This window comes from Adiantum capillus-veneris, chromosome 23 (genome assembly GCF_014529385.1).
Source record: "Adiantum capillus-veneris isolate H3 chromosome 23, ASM1452938v2, whole genome shotgun sequence".
Classification (NCBI taxonomy): Eukaryota; Viridiplantae; Streptophyta; class Polypodiopsida; order Polypodiales; family Pteridaceae; genus Adiantum; species Adiantum capillus-veneris.
Genome location: NC_140953.1, coordinates 127921507 through 127941275, shown reverse-complemented (window position 1 = coordinate 127941275; position 19769 = coordinate 127921507). Strand labels below are relative to the sequence as shown.

At 41.3% G+C, this 19769-nt stretch overlaps 1 non-coding gene and 1 pseudogene across 1 annotated transcript; both read right to left on the bottom strand.

Annotated features, from left to right (window-relative positions):
* Positions 1-3188: 3188 nt before the first annotated feature.
* Positions 3189-8443, bottom strand: LOC147428519 (uncharacterized; annotated as a pseudogene).
* Positions 8444-8643: 200 nt separating this feature from the next.
* LOC147428518 (signal recognition particle RNA) lies at positions 8644-8901 on the bottom strand. The gene has a single exon (XR_015186084.1).
* Between the last annotated feature and the right edge of the window lie 10868 nt (positions 8902-19769).

Here is a 19769-nt window from a genome sequence, read left to right as displayed (position 1 = left end):
CTTTCAAGATAAAAGATTTGGGTTTGTTGCATCATTACTTGGGTATATAGTTTAAGCAGTGTGATGGCAGTATTGCCTTGTGTCAAAAAAGTTACATAGAGACATTGCTATGTAAGTTTGGACTTGAGGATTGCAAACCTATTGCCACTCCCATGCAAACAGGTTTAAAATTGAGTCTTCATGATGCTGGTGATCCTACACATGTCACTCTTTACCAAAATGTTGTTGGATGTCTCATTTATGTATGCAGCACGAGGCTGGATATCCAGTTTGCAGTCTCACAAGTCATCAGATTAATGCATAGCCCAGGGTCTAAGCATTGGCAGACTGTTAAGAGGATTTTTTGCTACTTGAGTGGCACTTTACATCTTGGCTTGTTTTATCCCAAAGGGGGATCATTGCCAACACATTGGGATGGTTGTTTTGACACATGAGTGTCCACAAGTGGTTTATGTTTCATGCTTGATAGCTCATGCATACCATGGTTGAGCAAGAAGCAACCTACTATGGACACTTACATTTGTGAGGCGGAGTACATGGTAGTCTTCACATCTACGGTTGAGTGTGTATGGCGCAAATGCCTTATGGCTATATTGGGTGTTGGACAGGACACTGCCAACACTATCTACACTGACAGTTAGAGCGCATTGGTAATTGCAAGGAGCTCAATTTTTCATGCTCGCACAAAGCACATTGAGATGCATTCCCACCATGTCAGGGAGAGGCTCTTACCAGGAGAAATCATCTTGGCTTATGTGCCAACACAGGACAACCCTGCAGATCTTTTCACAAAGGCATTGTCTTGTGAGAAGTTTGAAGCTTTCCGCAAAGCTTTGGGCTTACTCCCCTTTGTGGACTGATCATGGAGTCAAGACATGGCACTTTCCTTTACTCTATGTGCCATCTTTCATTCACCGCATCACTTGAGGGGGGATTTTTTGCCATATACTTGTGGTAGTGATGTGTGTGAACACACTTAGGACTGCCGGGGAATTTTTTCCCTCACTAGGAGGTTCTTTCCCCCATGCATTGTATATACGCCCATCACTCTAGGGCTGACTTATCTTTCCATTGCACACTAAGTAATACACTCTTTGTTTTGTGCCTTGAGCTTCCTTCATCTTCTCCAAGCTGTGTGTGTTTTCCTGCAACCCTAATTTCAACATATAGCATATAGGACACAACATATCATATACCACGCCTTGTAATATATAGCATATAGAGAAAATGCATGTGTTATATGTGGTAGTGTACATAATCCCTCTGTTATGATCTACACTACATAATGTATGTAGCACTTATAGCACATAATCCTTGGTCTATGTGCTATGTAGTACAATAGCAGATGTAGAAAGTCTATGTGCTATCATGGTCTGCTTTGTGATATACATCATAAAATTTAAAAAATGCTATCATTGACTACAACATAGGTGTATGAAATTTTATTTTATCATTTTTCTTTTGTTGGGCTATTTAGTCTTAAATTAATGTTTTTTCTTCTTTGTTTCACAGACTCTGCTTGCAAAAATAGAGACCAGTGTTGCAGAGTAGTCCAGGCATCTTAAATTTTGTGTTAGCATGGAGAGGGCTTCACTTAATATGAGGGCCAATTTGATGAAGCCTTTCCCTCCATCTAAAGATTTTGATGATAGGAATAGCGAGGTGGCAATTGGAGGATTCTACCATTGTGTAGGATGTGGATTCCCCTTCGATGCTAGAAGCTTGGAAGTATTCTCCCTTCCTTGCACCCATGTGTACTATATGCTATGCTTTGCTCATGTTTGCGGGGATTATGGCTACTGTGATGCGTCGGATTACAACATGTCTATTTCCCTAGAGAAAAGCATATGATTGGTCTAAAGGTGAAGAGTGAGATGAAAGAATCAAGTGCAGGTAAGTACTAAATGTGAATTATTTAACTAGCACTATTGAAGGTTCTCTTTCCATTGTAAATTTAATCTCTTGCATTTAATGAAATGTTTTGCAGGTACAGACACCCTAACAAAGAGCTTTCTACAAGAATCAATGAGGACAACAAAAAAAAGAGTCTCCATGCATGGCCACTGATAGAACTGAGACCAGTAATGATGATAGTGATGATGAGGCCATAGAAGCAAATATGTTTGAGAGGAAAGAGAGATTAGAGCCCCAAGTATTCATGCCTCTACAGGTAGTGCAACTTGATGTTGTCTCTTGTGAGGATGAGGAGAGAAGGAAAATCTTATGCATTATATTGGATGTGAATTGCCTACTCATGAAGAGGTACCCAGTAAACTACTTCAGAGATAGACCAAGGCGCTCTGTGCCTGCTGTGGGAAAAAAATATTTATGAGGTAATCACCATCCCAAGGGTTCAGGGAAAGAGGATATATGAATTTATTGTCGGGCCTTATGCAATGAACTTCTTGAATGCACTGTCTAGAAGAGCACAAATAGTGCTATGGAGTAGCATGAATGGAGAAAATCTAGAGCATGCCTTGCAAATGTGCTTTCCCACATTGAGCAGAAGCTTTTCTTGGATGTCCTTGGTCAAGAAAGGTGTAGAGTGGCTGACTTTAGGCTAGATGAAGTTCCTGGGATCCCTTTGACTAGTGATAACAGAAAGGAAGTTTTCTTCAAGAGTTTGGAAGATTTCTGGAGACAATAAATTGAGTTCAGCTATGACACTACATTGTTAGTAGATGTCACGTTGTACAAGTCTATGCTCAACCCTCTGGGGACCTGGATTTGTCCACTATTTTTTGATCCAACAAATTCAACCAGCCCTAGTGCTTTTGCAAGGGCTGACTAGCTTAAAAATCCTTATGACAAACTGTCTTCCCATGTCATCAACTACTATAACAATGAGAAAGCATGCAAGAGAGGTTGATTGTGATTGGAAAATTATGTATATAGCATTTGGGCAATGAATTCACTTGCGATTACAATAAATAAATTTTTTGTATAATATTTGGTACCGTCTTTATTCGATACTCACTAGAAATAGAAATACCCCCCTTTGTAATTTACCAAAGTAGGATACAAAATCTCAAACAAATTGAATATTTCAAATTGAGACAACAGTCTAATACAAAAGGTTAAACAAAATGACATGTTTCCAGTTTTTGGTGTAGAACACATTGGCTGACTAAGGACATATTGTATGGTGCAGGCTATTAAGAACAATATATAAGCCTGATATGAAGGTGTCATCCTGCCTCATAGGGAATTGCATTGTAAATGGTTTTATGTAGTTTTATGTCTGTGATGTAGCTTCTACCAAAGCCATGGCAAACTTGATTGCATGAACAAGGTGAGAGTACAAGTTAGTAACTCCCTTGTCGTTGAGAAGAGTGTAGTGATTTGGGTGCCCCTCTTTCTGTTGATAATAACACCCTATGACAACATAAGTGTTTTGTGCACATCTGTTTTTCCATTCATCTCTTACAATGGATTTTTTCATCCACTTTCTCTTTGTACATCTCAATAGAAAGAACTCTACAACTTTTCCTATGCCAGCTTCTGCATTCACTGCAAAGTTATCACTTTTAGTGACATAGTCATTTAGCATATTGTGGGATCCCTCAAACATTACACCATCATCTTCTGGTACCTCGGTCTCTTTTGGTACCTCAGAGAGTGGTTCCAATGCCAAATGTGTCCACTTTCCTACATATGATTTGTTGCAACAAGTCCTCCAATGGCCCCTAATGCAAGTTTTCACAAAAACAAGAAAGTTGCTTGGTCCTTACTTGAGTTGGATCTTGAAGAGAAAATCCTAAAAATACAGTGGAGTGATCGAGATCCTTGTACTGTCTCACAACCCCATAGATTTGACCTATTCACATCCCCCTCTTTTACCAGCCAAAATTTCCTATTTGTAGTAGGACCTACTCTAGTGGACTGTGCATAAGAGCTATACGCATCATTAGGACATTATTCTTGTAAAAAACGCAACCACATCGACAACTTGCCTAAGTAGTACTCCATCACTCTTAAGTTGTTCATGTGTAAGGGCTCTCTTAATGAGACATGTTTCCCTGAGAGTCATCAAGTAAGTGAATGGGATGTTTTTCATAAGACTTTCTTCCCAATCGTTTTCAACAAATATCTTTCTTATTTGGAGACACCCTGGTGTGCTCTATCCAAATGTAACAATTATCTGCGTTGATTCGTTAGATAACCACGCATATCCAGACTTCCTTTTGTATAAGTTGAAGTTTATTGTGCTTGACATAGGTTCGCTTTCAACTCTACCTAAAGCCGAATAAAAAACTTCCTTGGATGAACATTCAAAAGCTTTGCCACCTTATTTAGAGTAACACCCCTACCTAGACTCCCATTATTCTACAGTAATCTGTTCATCAGCATGCTAAATGTGCTTCATTTCAAAAAGACCTCATCAGCTGATTTTGGAATCTTTAATTCTTATAAGGAGATTTTGAGTGCAGAAATAAGGCCATTCGAGCGAAGAGATATACATCTTCACAACATGGCAAGATGCACTCATCACTCAGGACACCCTCCATAATTGCATTCATGTCTTCTTTTCCATTACTAGATAATTGTCTCACAATGTGTTGAACAATATTCTGAATAGTTTGTTGCTTCCTGTCTTCCTTTGTTTGTACATCCACATCTTCTCTATGACATTCTTCTACCCTAGTTTTGATGCTAGGTTGTACTTGCGTTCGTACACAGCCTCACTTTCTGTACTCGCGTTTAACTTGTGCTTCATACCTCCTCACTGCAATAATTTCATCCTCATTTAGAAAAGCCTTTCTCTCAGAGTACACGTGTATGAATCATATGTACTCCAGGTGCCACATCATGAAATGCTTCCTCCACTATCTCCGAACAGTTTGTAGAAGTGTGAGATGAATGACTGTACACAAAACGTGTCGGTTGTAATACTGAATTGAAATCAATCTGTTCCGCATTGTTGAGTTCAAGAAGCTCCATTGCTGCTTGTGATAATGTATGAGCTGGAGCCAAAGCGCACTCAGGAAAAGAGTCTCCAACATCCATTTTCTCAGTGAGAGAGAGAGAGAGAGAGAGAGAGAGAGAGAGAGAGAGGTGGAGCTTCTGGCCACACAGAGAGATAGAGATGGATCTTCTGCAGAGAGAGAGAGATGTAAACGTTGGACGTGAAGTATGTAGACACCATTCTATGCTTTCACCCTAATATCAACATGAATTTTTATGCCCATATCAGCATCTTACGTAGAGCCACATTCCTTCAAGATGCTTCGTTTCAAAAAGACCTCATCAGCTGATTTTGGAATCTTTAATTCTTATAAGGAGATTTTGAGTGCAGAAATAAGGCCATTCGAGCGAAGAGATGTACATCTTCACAACATGGCAAGATGCACTCATCACTCAGGACACCCTCCATAATTGCATTCATGTCTTCTTTTCCATTACTAGATAATTGTCTCACAATGTGTTGAACAATATTCTGAATAGTTTGTTGCTTCCTGTCTTCCTTTGTGTGTACATCCACATCTTCTCTATGACATTCTTCTACCCTAGTTTTGATGCTAGGTTGTACTTGCGTTCGTACACAGCCTCACTTTCTGTACTCGCGTTTAACTTGTGCTTCATACCTCCTCACTGCAATAATTTCATCCTCATTTAGAAAAGCCTTTCTCTCAGAGTACACGTGTATGAATCATATGTACTCCACGTGCCACATCATGAAATGCTTCCTCCACTATCTCCGAACAGTTTGTAGAAGTGTGAGATGAATGACAGTACACAAAACGTGTCGGTTGTAATACTGAATTGAAATCAATCTGTTCCGCATTGTTGAGTTCAAGAAGCTCCATTGCTGCTTGTGATAATGTATGAGCTGGAGCCAAAGCGCACTCAGGAAAAGAGTCTCCAACATCCATTTTCTCAGTGAGAGAGAGAGAGAGAGAGAGAGAGAGAGAGAGAGGTGGAGCTTCTGGCCACACAGAGAGATAGAGATGGATCTTCTGCAGAGAGAGAGAGAGAGAGATGTAAACGTTGGACGTGAAGTATGTAGACACCATTCTATGCTTTCACCCTAATATCAACATGAATTTTTATGCCCATATCAGCATCTTACGTAGAGCCACATTCCTTCAAGATGCACATGTATGTGATTGCATCCCTGTCTTTGCATCCAATGAAAATAGCCTTGAGCTTTCTAGCCTCCTACTGCTACACACATCTTGCAATCAATGCACTCCAAGAGATGACATTCCGTATAAAAAGCTCCTCAAGCACTCTGTGTTTTCTAAAGTGTACCACGGGCATACATATTGACCAAGGCATTGCAAATCACGAAATTTTTTTGCAATAGCACAGTGCATTCCAAGAGACACTGTTCCAAACAAAAAGCTCCTCAAGCACTATTGAATATTTGTGTTTTCCACACATTTGCCATACACATCGATCAAGGCAATTTTGCCAACATAGGATACCACTAAAATCGAACGCATGATTAGTGAGGCTCTAGATGTATAGAATGAATCCAAATTACACAAAGAAAGTAAAAGAAGAGATCTACAATTTAGCAGGATCATAATTGAGGTAGTAGGGAGCAATAACTCCTTGTTTCTAGTAGTACGACATCTCTTTTCAATAGCCTTAGGCTAAAAATATCATCATGAATTTTTGTGTCCATATCAGCATCTTACGTGGAGCCACAATGCACATGGCTTTAAGATGCATGCGTAGGTGATTGCGTCTAGAGATAGGCCTTGGCTACGCGTCTGCTGAACAGCCCACAACTTCCTAGCCCTGTCTCGATTGGGCATATCTTGCAATCAATGCATTCCACAAGATGACATCCCACATACTAAGCTTGTCAAAGACTTGTTGTGCACTGATAGGTGGACCACACTTGACATACATACTGACCAACATTTTCCCCAAGTATGCATTCTTTTCAAGTAACCCACTATCACGAATATTAGCATGAATCCTACTGCCTTGGTACAAAACCATCTCATCTCCTTAGCACACTCTTTAAGTGAGCTCACAAAAGAAAGACTCATTCTCTTGCTCTCCATTTTTGCTTGTGTAGCCTTTATTGTTGCTTGCTTGGCGGTGTTGCGAGAGAAAACAAATGTGTGTGGACCAAGGCATTGCCAAGCACGATAATTTTTGCAAACAAAAAACCTTGGCTAACAATATCAAAGCAAATATCTAAGCCCATATCAGCATCTTGGGTAGAGACACATGCCTTCTAGATGCATGCATAGGTGATTGCGTCTCTGTTGGGAAAATCCTGCAATCAGTGTGTTCCATAGGACGACATCCCGCACAATAAGCTCGTCAAAGACTTACTGCGCACTGACAAGTGCACCACACTTGACATACATCCTGACCAACATTTTCCCCCAAGTATGCATTCTTTTCAAGTATCCCACTATCGGAATATCAACATCAATCCTACTGCCTTGGTACAAAATCTTTTCCTTAGCACACAGTCTTTAAGTGAGCTCACATTTGGCATACATTGCCAAGAACGTCGTTTTTTTCCAATAGTCCCTAACTAACAATATCATCGTGAATACTTTTGCCCATATCAGCATCTTGCATAATGCCACATACCTTCAAGATACAAGCGTAGGTGAATGCATTTGGAGAGCTGCCCTACCTTTACATCTGCTGAAAACAGCCCAGAGCTTCCTGGCCCTGCCACTGTTGGGCACATCTCGTGACCAGAGCATTTCCAAGAGACGACATTCTGTAGAGGAAGCTCGTCAAGCACTTTTTGTGCTTTATGATGTACAACACATTTGGCATACATGTCAACCAAGGCAGTGCCAAGTAGGTCGTTTTTTTGTCACCAGGCCCCTGACTAACAATATTGAGAATATCATCGTGAACTCTTTTACCCATGCCAACATCTTGCATGAAGCTAGATGCCTTCAAGCTGCACGTGTAGGTCATTGCATCGGGAGCTCGAGGCCCTATCTTCACATCTGTTGAACGACGTTTTTTGTCAACAGCCCCTGAATAACAATAGTATCATGAACTCTTTTGCCCATACCAACTTTATCTTGCATGTTGCGAGATGCCTGCAAGTTGCACGTGTAGGTCATTGCATCGGGAAACAAGATGCCTATGGTGGAGCTTCAACAACATGCCGATTTCTGTTTGAAATTCAGTTATCCCTTGCTCTGATCTTCGATCCCCCCTCTTTACTGCTACTTTAGTTCCCTCGTCTATCATGCCTTTGCAAACCTTGCCAGACCCTCCGACTCCAAGCACCTGAGCTCCATCAAAAGTGTTCAAGTAGCTTCCAAAATTTCTGCAAAGCTAAATGGGTGGCCCAAGCTTGAGGGCACTGATGTGACATAATTAATAGTGCCACCACTGTTGTGAGAAATTTTGCTTGCAGGGTTCTGGGTAGAGACAACCTTGCGGATGGTGAGTGCTTGTAGACCTTGGATTTCTTGCGGCAGCAAAGAAGCAGGAGGCCATCCATGCTAAGACTTTTTAAGTACTCTTTGAAGAGAGACGAGTACATCAGAGTTGGAATTCTGTATGAATACACCAAGCACATGTAGATGGGCAGACAAAACAAATGCGCATGGCTTCTTTCTGCTCAGCAGATTTCGGAGCTGCCCACTGCGTGCCAAAAAGGTGGGGCTGAGGTGTGGAGAAGCCGGGGCGGCAGGTTGATCGGAGGCTGCACGAGGGCAGCGTTATCCCTCCACTGCCGGGAGAGGGGGGTCTTCGTCGCTCCGTTACCGGCCTACACGCGGTCCCCCCCACTTCAAGGAAGACAGACACCTTCCCCTACGAGGGGATGCCGTGCCTCAACTCCAAGCTTGGAGACGGGCGCGCCACAGATTGTACAGCGTTCTCCGAACCTGACCGCCGCGCCACTCCTCCATCCAAAGGCTCAGCCCGTGTCCCTCCACGATTGTGGATTACAGGCGAGAGATCACCCGGGACAATAGCTAAGCGTGTCCCTTTCCATACTATGAAACTTCAAAATTCAGCCTCGGCGCCTCACATGTGGGTTGATTGCCCCAGGCTAAGGGACGTCTGCCACATTCTTTTGTATGACTTTGGGAAAAGATGCGATCACTCTATGCGTAAGCACGGTATAAGCAAGTGAAAAATGCCCATGCGATGTTGCCCGACTCCCTTTGCAAGTAGCCATACTCAACCTCCAGATTTTTGAAGCTTAGATCAGAGTCCTCTTTTTTCATTTTGACTTTTGAGTTTTCCTCTTCCTCTGTACACCCATACCATTTCACTTGAGCCCAACTTGGAACCTCGAAACCATTGCCTGTACTCGATTTTCCGACCAAGTCCTCAATCAACGCTTGTTGTAATGGAATATGGCCTATTAACTTTGAGAGTAGCCGAAATTAAAGAAAGTACTTTTGTAATGGAATATGGCCTATTAACTTTGAGAGTAGCGGAAATTAAAGAAAGTACTTTTGTGAAATTACTTTGTGAGCATAACGGGTGAACTTAATTGATGGTAGCAACATAAACATAGCATATAGTTAACTTGGCATGAACAATACTTTTGCAAGAGAGAGAGTTTAGAGAACATGACAACAATTGAGGACCGGATTTATGTGGAGCCGGTCCCCCCTCCAAAATAGGCATTTGTATTATAGTTTCTCCCATCAAACTGACTTGTTACAATACAATCTTTGTGTTCCTTGTGACCTAGGTGATGCAATGAAGTGTTGGGAATGGATTCGAGTAGCTATGAGAGAAACATAGCGTCAATGTGTGAGTGTGTGTGTAAGCAAGGTTATCACTCAAGTGAATTAGGTTCCAAGATAGAATTAGCTTGGACTCATAAACACAATCGTGAGTATTGACTTAGCTTAGCACAAGCTCACCATAGACAAGCATGTAGTGCAAAATAGAGTTGTGTTTATTCATTCATGAAATGAGCCTTGGCGTACGATACAATGCAATCAAATTGTATCCCATCAAATTGACTTGTTACAATACAATCTTTGTGTTCCTTGTGACCTAGGTGATGCAATGAAGATGGAAAGCTTCATGCATCACGAGCATAACATAAAATTTGTGGAAAGAATTAACTATCCCGAGCCTCAGTCCCAAGACCTCAAACACCTTGGAAGGTGGAGAGACCTAGTAGGGAATGAGGGTAGGGAAGAGGAAGAAGAAACATTTCATAGGAGAAAGAATTAGCTCCTAGGTGAAAGCATGTTAACCTGTCGCGCTTTTTGTGCTAGTTAGCAGTTTCAAGTTAGCACATCTTCAAAAAGTTGGGCGTCCGGTAATTTTTTTACAAATAATATCAAAATTTATCGGAGGTTGTACATTTGGATTCCTTGTTTCAAGTGCTTTCTATTGATATATCATATGTCATAGATCTTGGAGATGTAGCTCAAGTTATTGTACTAGTTAGCATATGTCAAAATTGTGCTAGTTAGCATTGTCCGGGACATGAAAAAGCATGACAGGTTAACATGCTTTCACCCTCCTCACTTATCATCACTCTTCTTGCTGGCATACATAATAGCATAGTAATGAAGATGGAAAGCTTAAGCATTGAAGCATGGCTCTTGGTTGGATTTTCATTCCATAGCCAAGAGTGTTGGTGTAGGCTCTCAACCTCTCTACTTGCCTGGAGAAGGAGAGGGAGCTCTTGCACTTTGCACAATACACAATGAGAGTGTGTGTGGGAGAGTATACCCCTCAAGCAACCCCCTAGCTTGATTTTGTCGATCCCCCTTGTAGCTCATGCTTGAAACTCATTGGACCCCTCCTTGCCTAGACAATCACAAGCAAGGGTATATCAAGCAACAAGGGTAGCCTTGGGACAAGTGTCCCCTTTTTCCCTTTGAGAGAGAGGACTTAAGCTTGGCCCTTAAGTTCTCACCACAAGCTTGGCCCTTAAGCCCCTCAAACTTGAGCTGGGTTCCCACCTCAAGTACATCCCTAGCATCTCAAGCATGACAAGAACCTCAAGCATATCAATCATCAAGCACTTCAAGCATCTCAAGTATCTCAGTCATCAAGCACTTCAAGAATCTCAAGCATCTCAGTCATCAGGCATGACAAGCACCTCAAGCTTGGGCCGGGTTCCCACCTCAAGCATAGCCCTAGCTTACCTAAGGTCAAAGGAATTTTAGCACTAACCATCGGAGGTCTTCAATGAATCTAACCCTAGGTCTATAATCTCCATTGGTCAGCCTGCTCTTTGACATACCATCTCTCATTTAGGCCCCTTTACCATTGGCCCCGTGTTGAGATAGATCTATAAGCACATGTTTATATCCTAACCCTTGTTCGCGTTTATTCTCCCACATTATATGATCAGTTTAATATGAAAAATTCATTTGGATTGGTTAGATATTAGATTTTATGACATTACCTCTCTCTTGAAATCGTAGTCGTCCTCAACTATGAGGTGGAGAGATAAAGCCTTAGTCATTAGTCAATCTTGCTTAGCGGGTAGAGGATCCCTTTTTACCCTACAACATTTTCCAATATGGATCCCTTTTTACGATCTTTCTCATAAATACCTAAGACACGTTCATTTGTATTGAGCCTTCGGCTCTCATATCCTATGGCATGCCCTTCTTGAAGCAAGACTGCTCCAAGGCAATCACCACAAGCATCACATTGGACCTCAAAGGGCTTTGAGAGATCTAGAAGCATGAGGAATGGTTGGGAGGTAAGCTTCTCTTTGAGCTTGTCAAAAATATTTTTCTCCTTAGCAGTCCATAAATACTTAACGTTCTTCTTAGTTAAGTCATGTAGTGGTCCTGCTATTTGAGAAAATTTTTCTATGAAGCGTCTATAGTATGCACACATACCAATAAATCTTCTTAGCTCATGCAGATTCCTTGGATTATTCCATGCTTTTAGTACCTCTAACTTCGATGGATCCATACGGATACCATCTTGAGAGATAATATGACCTAAGTATTGAATCTCTTGAAGGAAAAATTTTCTTTCTTTTGGTTGAGAAAAAGCTTGTTCTCCCTCAATGCTTGAAAAATTACTTGGAGATGCTACTCGTGTTCCTCCAAGGACTTGGAGTAGATGATGATATCATCAAAGAACACTCTAGTGAATTTGCAATAGGATCTAAATATTTTTTCCATTATATGATTGAACGTGGTTGGTGTATTAGTCAAGCCAAAGGGCATGACTAGATATTCATAAAGACCAAACGTTGTGCGAAACGCGGTCTTTAGGATATCTTCATCCACTATCCTTATTTGATGATAGCCACTTCTAAGGTCAATCCTATTGAAGTAGGTAGAGCCTTGTAGCTTATCAAACAGATCTTCTACCCGAGGCACGGGAAATCTGTTTTTGATAATTATATGGTTTAGTGCTTGTTAGACAAGGGGAACTAGAACCTAGGAGTCCACCTCCAGACCACCCACTATATAGCATGGCTCCTAGCCCTTTTCCCTAGTTGGACTCCCTTTTCACACTGCCTAGCCCAGCCTTGCCCTAGTCTACTCCGGCCTTGACTTTGTCCTAACATTACTCATCCCTTAAAGAAGAGTTTTCATCCTCGAAAACAAAAGTGGAAAACTTCTTCTTAAGAACACTTATGTTTTCCCAAGTAGAACTTTCCTCAGGTCGATCTTTCCACTTGATTAAGACTTGTTGACATACATGATGACGTGTACATAACTCATGATAGTCAAGAACACGTTCAGGTTCATGGAGTAAGGTAGGAGGTTCAATGAAATCAACCAAAATCTGTTGGTCAATGACATTGTCGTCCCCATGTAACCACTTATGTAAACAACTCACATGAAACACCGGATGAATACGAGAATGTATAGGTAGCAATAATTTGTAGGCACAATCACCTACTCGCTTGATTATTTTGAAAGGCCCACAATATTGGGGAGATAATTTAGGTGTTGGACCAGGTTTCAGACTTTCTGAACGTTCTGGCACACGTAAAAATACTTCCTCCCCTTCCTCGAAGGTAACTTGCCGACGTTTCTCATCAGCATACTTATTATACCGATCTTGCGCTTGTCGGACATTCTGACAAATGAGTTTCAGCATATCCATGTGATCTTGGAGAAAATCCTTAACCTGTTGGAGCTTTTTGGTTGCCAACCCCACCGTAACAGGTGACCTAGGTTGAAACCCATACGCGAGCATGAAAGGACTAAATCCATTTGTGACATGCTTATGACTATTGTAGGCAAACTCGAGAATCGGTAAGTATTCTTCCCAATCTGACTGTTTTTTGCTGACGTATGCTCTTAACATATCCTCTAGCACTTGGTTAACTCGTTCAGTCTGACCATCTGTTTCTGGATGATCGGCTATACTGAGGTTTAGTTGTGTACCCAATCGTTTGAACACAGCCCTCCAAAAATGACTGTTAAACTTGGGATCACGATCACTGACAATGTTACTTGGCAAACCATACAACTTGTATAAATTGTCCACAAATAACTTGGCTAGTTCTTGTGTCTTAACCATTGATTTGGTTGGAATAAACTTACATAGTTCAGTCAACTGGTCTACGACCATCCATACCGAGTCATAACCTCGTACAGTGGTTGGTAAACCCACAATAAAGTCCATAGAGATACTTTCCCATTTTCCATTGGGAATCTCCAAAGGATGTAAGAGTCCTCCTGCTTTTAGGCGCTCTGCTTTGTTAACTTGACATTTTTGGAAATGCAAGACATAAGCTTGAACAAAGCCATGTAAACCTGGCCAGTAAAACTGTCGTCGTAATACACGAGTGCCCTACATTTGGACTATCATGACATTCATAAAGAATTTTGCACCAAATGTCTGTGTCCAAACTCTCCCCTTATGGAGTAGTTACCCATTGTCGATGGTGAAATGCTTCCATCATTGTAGTTCAACACTCAATAGAGGAGAACTAGGTGTGGAGGTTAACGTTACACTACCATCATTGGAGTGAGAAGGATCCCTCATCTGTACATGGCTCCACACTTTGGAATATGCTTCATCATGCTCATATTTTCCTTTGAGAGAATCCAAAAATTCACTACGGAGTTCTGTGAACAAGAGGGAATTGATCTCCGGCATACAACTTAGAGCGTCACCCACCACAATGTATCGACCTTTATGATACGGGAGCTTGGCGTCATATTCCTGAAGAATCTCGATCCACCTGGCTTTTCGACCCTTCAAATCTGTTTATTGTGTAAACCATTTGATTCTTTCATGGTCAAACACAATCTCAAACTGAGCACCATACAAATAATGCCCCCATGTTTTTAAGGCAGACACTATTGCATAGAGTTCGCGCTTATAAGCATAGTAGTTTTGCTAAGCTGCATCAAGCTTCTTGCTTTCAAATGCAATTGGCCGTTTGTCTTATAACAGGACTGCTTCAATAGCACGGTCATTGGCATCCGTTTCCAAAACGAATGGTTTCAAAGGATCTACAATAGCTAGTATGGGAGTTGTAGCTAATGCATCCTTGAGCGTATCGAAATTGTGTTGTTGAGCGGGTCCCCACTAAAAAGATTTTCCTTTGCCTTTCAGTTGATCCATCATGGGAACAACAATATTAGCATAGTTTTTAACGAACCTTCGATAAAAACCTGCAAATCTTAAAAAAATATATAACTCTTCTAGATTTTTAGGAGAAGGCCATTGCCGGATTGTATCCACTTTGGATTGATCCATATATAGCCCATTAGCTAAAATAACATGCCCCAGATAGTGAATTTATTCTTTCTCCTTGGCATATAACTTATTTGTTCATAACAATTCGAACACCTACCTTAAATGTTGTAAGTGTTCTTTTTCAAAAGCACTATAGACTAGAATGTCATCGAGACAAACGATGACAAATTTGACCAAGTACAGCTTCAAGACATTATCCATAAGTGTCATAAATGTTGCGGACGCATTGGTTAACCCAAAGGGCATCGCCAAGAACTCGTAGTGTCCAAACATTGTTCGGAATGCAGTTTTGGGTATATCAGCAAGTCGAATACGGTCTTGGTGATAACCTGACCGCAAGTCTATTTTCGTAAAAATACGAGCATGAGTGAGTTTGTCAAACAACTCATCCACTCGTGGAAATGGGTACTTGTTCTTAACCGTAACCGCGTTTAATCCACGGTAGTCTACGTACATGCGCATACTGTCAGCTTTTTTCTTCACTAATAGGATAAGAGAAGCCCCTATTGAAGAACTGGGTTGTATAAACCCTCTGCTAAGGTAGTCAGCAAGATGACATTCCACCTCAGCAGCTTCAGAGTAACTCATACGGTAGGGCGGTTTACTGACAGGTTTACTGCCTGCAACCACATCGATGCTATGTTGCACCGATCGTGTCGGTGGTAATCCTGGTGGCAAATCGTTAGGAAAAACATCTTGAAATTCCTTTAATAATTTTTGTAACTCACTAGCAACGTTTGCTTGTTTGGAAGTAGCCATTGGTGGAAGAGATGAGAGAGAAGCATACGCCGTTGAGGAATGTTCAACAAATTCAATGTTAGAGAGAAAATGAGACAATGAGTAACAGAAGAAAACTTGATTTATTTCATTATAAAAAACAAGCTGCATAAGCTCAGTTGTACATATCAATGGTGGAGAAGGTACATTCTTCTCTCCTAACAACAACACATGTGCGCCATGGGATTCGAACATCAAGCTATTGTGCTCATAGATACGCTTCAGTGATGGTCCTACGCTATGGAACCATTCCTTACCAAGGACCATGTCTGCCCTCTCCATGTTCATAACCTGAAAATCCAATGATGTGAAGTAATCTTGTACTTCCAACGGAACAGCTCGGACTTGAGTATCCCAGATTTCGGTATCATGTCCATTCATCATTGCTACTTTGTAGCAATGGTTACTCGGAGTTTGAGGCAATCCGTAATTGATGAAATTGTGAGTAGCACCGTCATCTACCAAGATACGCACCTTGTGCCCTTGCAGAGATCCGTGCATACGTACTAACTCATGTGGTCCGAAGGTCTGTTTGCCACATGGAAGCTGTGAGACAGCATTCATGCACCACCTCGGTGTGTGTTACTTCCACTGTAGAGAATAGTGAGGAAGACTTAAGAGGCAACAGTTGCACCGTGTGCACTGCTTTCTCCTTGCCATGAGCAACAGATTTCCCCTTGGGACAATACTTTTTGCCATGGCTGTTTCCTAAACATTGAAAACATAATTTCTCTTTCTTAGCTTTATCAAAGTCCTCAGGAGAGAGAGGACCTCTGGACCCCTTGGGTTTTTTAGATGCTTCTGAATTGGCTACTATAATTTTCCATTTATTGTGACCATACTGTGTGCGTGTATTACCATGTGTATTAGCAGGCACGTGAGTATTATGTGATTTCTTTCCATCTCGATCATCGTGAATATGTGCTTTAACTATGGCTTCCTCAAGTGTTTTAGGGTCTTGGGTCTTGACGTGCTTCTTAAGTTTTGGTGTTAGACCACGTATAAATCCCCGTACTTGTTGAGTTATCTAAGCCTTACAACTTGAGGATAACATTCCGATAGTGAGATATATATTCAAGTAATGATGGGTATTGGCGCATGGAACACGTGTCCCAAGCCGTCCCATTCCGATCTGCCTCGTTTCTAGGCCAAAATTCTTTGCGAAACATAGCTTCAAAAGCTTCCCAACTTTGTGGTATGATATTCTTCTCCTAGAGAGACATCCACCATTTGTAGGCCTTGCCTAGCTTCTAGAGTTAAGCTCGTTTGCAGTGCTCTGACTAAGTACGCCGTAGGGCGTCAATTCCATCCCACTTGCTGAGAAAGATATTCACTGCATCCTTATTGTGATCGCGGTCTTCTCCCTTAAAAGTCGGTGGTTTGGTGTTTATCAACAACTCATCCACGTCTTTTGCAGTGAGAGTGTGCAAAGTATCAACAGTTGGACCTTGTCCCGGATTACACTACAAGAGGCTATTCATATTAGCGAGGCTCACACAGCGACGCTCAAAAAAAAAAATCATAGCGACGCCGGCTGGGCTAAAAAAATAACAGAGAGCGCCCAAAAACTCAGATCTCAGATCTGAGTTTTTCGACGCCCTCAAGCAAGGAGCAGGTAACGCTCTCCCTCTCTCTCTCTCTCTCTCTCTCTCTTTCTTCTCCACACACACACACACACACACAAGGAGAGGAAGGAGAGCCAGGTATGCTCCTTCCCTCTCCTCACTCTCATGTTCCCTTCCCCTCTTTCTCTCTCCCTCTCTCTCTCTCTCTCTCTCTCTCACACACACACACACACACACACACACATAGTGTTTTTGAGAGAGAGAGAGAGAGAGAGAGAGAGAGAGAGAGAGAGAGAGAGAGAGAGAAAGAGTACAAACATAAACAAAAACGCACACACACATACATAAACAAAGAATGCACACACACATTGAGAGAGGAAAAGAGAGAGAGAGCATGCATAAACAAAAAACGCACACATTGAGAGAGGAAAAGAGAGAGAGAACATGCATAAACAAAAAACGCACACATTGAGAGAGGAAAAGAGAGAGAAAACATGCATAAACAAAAAAACGCACACACATTGAGAGAGAAAGAGAGAGAAACTAATTTAACGTCGTAGGAAACTAATTAAAATTAAAAGACCTAAAGATCTAGCCGACGAGGAGTTGAACTCAAGACCTATTATTCAAGAGGGAAATGGCATAACCAATCTATCATACTTGGCATGGGTGATAGAAAGGTTATACCATTTATCTCTTTTTATTGGCACACACGCGCACACACACAAGAAGAAGAGAGTTATAACGTCGTAGGAAACTATCCTAAAAGACGTTAAAGATTAGGTTAGATGTAGACTTACGTTAAATTAGATTTAGGTTTATTTAAGTTAAATTAGATTAGATTTAGGTTTATTTTTAGTTAGATTTACGTTTATTTACGCTAGATTTAGATTTACGTTATATTTGATTAGATTTAGGTTTTCATAGACTGCGACGCCTGCATGAAGCGGGTGAAGAAAGCCCTCAATGGAATATAGGGTATTGCTGCCTTCACTCATGGTGGGCTCCGTCGATCCAAAAGTACTGGTGAAATGTCTTCAAAAGATAGGGAAGAAGGTGGATCTTCAGGGCGGCAAGAGTCACTACATCCCCGACAATGACCATCTAGACAACCTCTAGTCATTCAACAGCAACTTCAAAGTTAGTAACAAGAGCAAGAACGGTCCAAAGGGCCAATTGCTGTCGTCAGATGTGGATGGAGATGAGGCAGCGTCACCGCAGGAAGTTAACTCTCACATCTTTAGTGATGAGAATGCCAACTCTTGCCGAGTTATGTGAAAAATTATGTGTTAAATCAGTTTTAAGGTTCTTATAATCCCTGTTAGTTTAGTTCTTTGTTTTTAATATAACATAATTTACGTTAGATTTTGATTTATGTTATATTAGATTAGACTTAGGTTTATTTAGGTTTACCCACACACACACACACACACAAGAAGAAGAGAGTTTTAACGTCGTAGGAAACTATCCCAAAAGACGTTAAAGATTAGGTTAGATGTAGACTTACGTTAAATTAGATTTAGGTTTATTTTTAGTTAGATTTACGTTTATTTAGATTTACGCTTATTTACGTTAGATCGAGTCCACGCAAGAATTACTTACGGTTTCGGATTTAGAGTTAGACGAACAGTGAAAAGATCTACTGTGAAAAGATGTTAAGATGCTGTGAAGTGCTACAGCTAGAGAAGAGGCAAAGGGGTTTTGTCCACTACATGCAGTATCATGTAGACGTGGGTCTGTAGATTTCTTGTACCCACAAATATAGGTATTGACCAATAAAGACGAGATTATAACCCGGTGGTTCTGATCTCTGTGCACCTCTAGACCGAGGTGTGCGGGGATTGGACATGACTAGAGAATGTGAGGTAGAGAGAGAGAGAGAGAGAGAGAGAGAGAGAGAGAGAGAGAGAGAGAGAGAGAGAGAGATAAGACGAAGAATGCCAATAGAATATTAAATTTGTTGTCCAGGTTATAAGATTTTTATCCTCATTATGAGTAGTGATGAGGGTCTTATGTCCTTGTAATCAATGCAAGCATGCTGTGCGATGGACAAGACGTGTTTCTTTGCAGCACGTTCACGAATTTGGCGAGTTCGATCCATCTATTATAGATCGAGTTGTTGCCAATTATAACTCGTCGGACTCTGACGCTGGCCAACAAGCAGCAATCTTGCAACCCAATAGACGTGTTCGCAGGCGCTTTGGTCAAGCAGCATATGTGAGGCCACAAGATGTAGCCTCTGACAGCTCGGGGGATGATCATGCAGAGCACATTCCCAACGAGGCAATGTTTGAGCCCGAGATTGATGAAATGATCGAGACGATCATGGATTCAGAAAGGCTTATCTATGATGATATGAAAAGTGAAGCCGATACGCCATTGTATAATGGAGCACGTATGTCTAGATTGAAAGCACTCCTGGTTCTTCTCAACATGCAAGCAAAGTTTGGATGGAGTGACACTAGCGTCACAGCGCTTTTCAGGTGATCTATTACAATTAGTTTACTTTAATAAAACTCTAAATGTATAATGATCTGATAGATTTTTACACGACTGTATCGTATTTTTATGTTGTGTAGATTGCTTAAAGAGCACATACTACCAGCCGACAATGTGATGCCAGATTCCCGAGATGAAGCAAGAAAGATTTTGCGAAACTTGGGGATGGATTACAATTCTATCCACACTTGTCCTAATGACTACATTCTTTTCAGAGGGGAATACATAGACATGGAGAAGTGTCCGAAATGTGATTCCGAAAGATATCGAGTAGATCTCCACGGGACAAAAATTCCACAAAAGGTTTTGCGA